Genomic DNA, 4,183 nt, shown 5'->3' with positions numbered 1-4,183 from the left:
GGAGCGCCGCCGTGCTTCCCAAGCGGCGCACTATCCAGTGCGCCACCGGGCCGGCCCATTTTACTAAATATTAATATTCTTTTCTTCCAAGTCATGGGGATAACATTTGGTTTCCTGTCTTGATTTCAAAAAAATCATAATTTGGCCAAGTTTCCACAGACAACTATTACTCTACACAAAATAACTGATCAATTTTATGCAATTAAAAAATCTCCCACGTGTTTGGCTCCATTTCCCTACCTGCCCACATCAGTGTGTTCTCAAGAACTAGAAATTAATTATCATTGACTTGAGCAACACCTCAATCATCGGATGAGAATAAAGAATGAAATGTTTCTTCCTAAGTGTGAATCCATTTTTGTAATGAAACTGCCTGGGGGCAGAGTTGACTTTACAAAGCATATAGAAACTTGTTCCTTAAAAGTGACACCCAAGAAACCATACATTTTAAATCCATTTATTAGAAAGATTACACCCAACCACAACTCGGCACCCACTGAGTAGAAAGAGACTTCATTAAAACCCTCGGGGCCCTCAGCTATGAAGAATAAATTGGTGTATGTGAGTAGAAAAGGGAGAGAAGGAGTGGAGGATAAAGATCTTTTATTTCAAAATTTCCCCAAGTAGGAAATAAAAACTTCAGAAATCTATGATTAGTCAAAGGTATTAAAAAATAAAGTTCGTGTGCATTTGAGAAGCTGCAGGTGGTGCAGAAAAGTATCAGGGCAATTGGAGAGGACAATTGGAGAAGCATTTAGTGATCAACCCATAAATATAAATTTAAAATTGACCTGTTATCAAAAAATATATGGGTGGCCCTTGAATTCATACACTCTGAGAGTCCAGGATGGACATCTGGAATCACTAGGTTTATCCAATTTTTGTCCTCTAGGTGATAGACGTCTAGGAATTTAATAACTCCAACTGAAAGTGTTGCTAAAGATTCCATATTCAGGCTTTCTCTTGATTCTCTGTCTCTCTCTGTCTCTGTCTCCCTCCCCACTCCCTTCTTTCTGCCATGTGATCGGTGACTATAATTTTCATTAGTCAATCACAGTGCTGTTAAAATGAAAGTGTTGCTAAAGATTCCATATTCAGGCTTTCTCTTGATTCTCTGTCTCTCTCTGTCTGTCTCCCTCCCCACTCCCTTCTTTCTGCCATGTGATCGGTGACTATAATTTTCATTAGTCAATCACAGTGCTGTTAAAGTAAATTTGGCCTGAGGCTGCCCCCATACCTTGAGTCCCTGTGTAAGCAACTGCAACCTAACTTAGTACATAAACAGACTGAAAGCCTGACTTAGGAGTATATTTTTGTAACAACTAGCTGAGCCTCAGACAATCACAGGCTGCCAACTGACCAGACCATGCCAAAATAAGGCAAAAACCAAGGTGTAACCAACCCAGCTGTTTTTGTACCTCACTTCCATTTTCCGTCTATAAGAGCTCCCTGCCCAGCAGAACTCTCCTAACCTCTTCTGTCCAGTTCTGAGGGTGCCTGATTGAAAAATGTTCTTTGCTCAATTAAACTCTGTTAAATTTAGTTCATCTCTTGTTTTTCTTTTAGTACTGCAGTAGTCCCCCTTATTTGCAGTTTCACTTTCTCTGGTTTCAGTTACCAGTAGTTGACAGTGATCCAAAAATATTAAATGGGAAACTCCAGAAATAAACAATTCATAAGTTTTAAGTTGCAGGCTGTTTTGAGTAGTGTGATGTCCCTCTCTGTCCCACCAGGGAAGTGTTTCATCCCTTTGTCCATCGTCTCCACACTGCAGATGCTCCCCTTCCTCACTTGCTTAGCTGTCTTGGTTATCAAATGGGAAAAACATAGTGTATACAGGGTTCAGTGCTACCCGTGGTTTCAGGCATCACTGGGAGTCACGGAACATATCCCCTATTGGGTGCTACTGTACTGATTCCTCCTCTCTCCTTCCCCTTGACTTCAGATTTTGTTCTTAGAATACTTGTCAATCTATGTGAAAGCCATGTCAAAACCTCTGTGCAGGTAGATGAGGGATATATTTTTTAAACGAATTTTTAGATATTATGCTTTCCTTTGGTGACTTCATTCACTCTCATGGCTCCTCCCAAACCCACATCTCCAGCCCCAGCATATCTCAAAGCACTGAAATTCCCTTCAAGCTTGTCTTTAGTGTTCATTTTTATGAGATTTCGTCAGCATAAAAACATGACAAAGCTATAAATGGCTGATAAACATCTGAAAAAAGATATAACTTCACTAACAGTTAAAGTAATGCTAATCAAAATAATAAGATACGATTTTTCTCTAAATTGTCAAAGATTAGAATATATAATACCCAGTGTTGGTAGCGGTGTGATAAAATGGGTGCTTCATATCCAGTTGCTGAGAGTGTGAATTGAAACAATCTTTCTAAAGGGCACAGTTTTAAGAGCCTAAGATGTAGACTCCACTTCTAGGAATCTGTTCTAAGGGCGTGATTGAAAATGTGTGCAGATTTATGTACTAGAGTATTCACTAAAATACTAGTTGTTCCCAACAATGAGGATTGGTTAAATAAAGTATAGCACAGCCATTTGAATAAAAAACACCTACTCATTAAAAATCCTGTTTTGAAAAATATCTAGTGACATGGAAAAATATTTATGATACATTATTAAGTGGAAAAAGAAGGATATAGTATTATATATACAATGTGATTCTCACTTTATAAAAATGTGTTTTATTTATTCATATATTTATATGTGCCCTAATAATTCTGAAGATTAGAAGGAAATATATTAAAATTATAATAATGTGTTAAGAAATATTACCCAAAACTTGGAAAAAAGACAAAATAATGACTGTGTGTTCTATATATTTATATGTGCCCTAATAATTCTGAAGATTAGAAGGAAATATATTAAAATTATAATAGTGTGTTAAGAAATATTACCCAAAACTTGGAAAAAAGACAAAATAATGACTGTGTGTTCTTTTTATGTCATTTTGGAACATAGTCTATCAAACCCACTCAATAGTTATCTTATTCTCTAGGCGACATTCCTCTGTTTAACTTATTATTTACTATTGATTAGGTCCTGGACTCCGTGAAGTTATTTAATACCATGTAGATTTTTTTTCCAGTAGCGAATCATATTATATCTGCCCTGTATAAAAGACAACCTCCAAGATCATAGTTTTAATTTCCGTAAGATATTTTTGTATCTAAACTAGCAATCTTCTTTCATCGTTCCCTTATACACAATATACTCAGACTCTCAAATTCACTTTCATTCAGTTTTATCATTTTGCTGGTTCCCTCTTTAATGAGTTAAATAAATCTTTGACATACACTTACCTTAGATTTGAAAGAGAATCAAATTTTTAATATTTTAAAATACTTGGACAGTGGATTTATATGGGTATTAGGTTTATAGGAGATTTTGATTTTCTGCTTTATATTCTTCTGTATTTGTCAGACATCCATTAAAAGACATGTCTACTTTTATAATAAGAAAGTGTATGTGTTTATGTGTTTACACGCGTACTATACTGATTTCACAGTTCATACTTTCCCTATACCCCGGTAAAGGGCCGACCTCCCTGAGTACTTCTACAGGTGGTTTTGCAGTCGATAGGGAAGACCCTGACTCCAGCAGAAATATAGAAAAAGATGTTGTTATGCTGCCTGAAAACTAATCTGTGTTACTGGATAACCGCAGAGGTGTCCGTGATCACAGTCAGCTGAGCCGGGCACAGGGCTGACCTTCAGCGGGAGCTGAGGACGTGTGCCTGCATAGGCAACCCCTTCATTGATGGAAACTGAGTCGAAGTCCCATGTGAAGAAGTGCAAAGTGCAGGAAGGTCTGAAATATGAGACCCAGGGGAGGGCAGCGAGGATCACAGGAGGAAAGGGGTCCGCCCAGAGGCAATTGCCAAGTGCCCTGTGTTGGCAGGGAAGGGAGCTGGTTCAGCCTAGCCTTTGGCACTTGCTGTGCTTTTATCTTTTATCTTCCCCTCCGAACTTCACCTTATTTCCAGCCCCAAAGCCATGCAGCCAATGTGATATGATTGCTGGTGTTGGCTTAGAAACGCACATGAGAATTTCTGGCAGTTTCCTACCTTTTTCGCTCTCCTTTGTCTATTTTATTGACCGGAGAAGATATTCAGTGAAAAGTCCAGATTTTGAGCACCAACTCTTTAAGTGCCATCTTCCTGAGGA

At 38.1% G+C, this 4,183-nt stretch overlaps 1 protein-coding gene across 1 annotated transcript in view; it reads right to left on the bottom strand.

Annotated features, from left to right (window-relative positions):
• Window positions 1-4,183, bottom strand: part of LOC103606209 (aldehyde oxidase 3-like) — a gene marked incomplete at its 5' end in the record, with an annotated part of 54,049 nt that overhangs the window by 36,789 nt on the left and 13,077 nt on the right.

Source organism: Galeopterus variegatus, unplaced genomic scaffold, assembly GCF_000696425.1.
Source record: "Galeopterus variegatus unplaced genomic scaffold, G_variegatus-3.0.2 Scaffold6377, whole genome shotgun sequence".
Classification (NCBI taxonomy): Eukaryota; Metazoa; Chordata; class Mammalia; order Dermoptera; family Cynocephalidae; genus Galeopterus; species Galeopterus variegatus.
The sequence above is the reverse complement of the archived record's forward strand: the minus strand, read 5'-3'. Positions and strand labels throughout refer to the sequence as shown.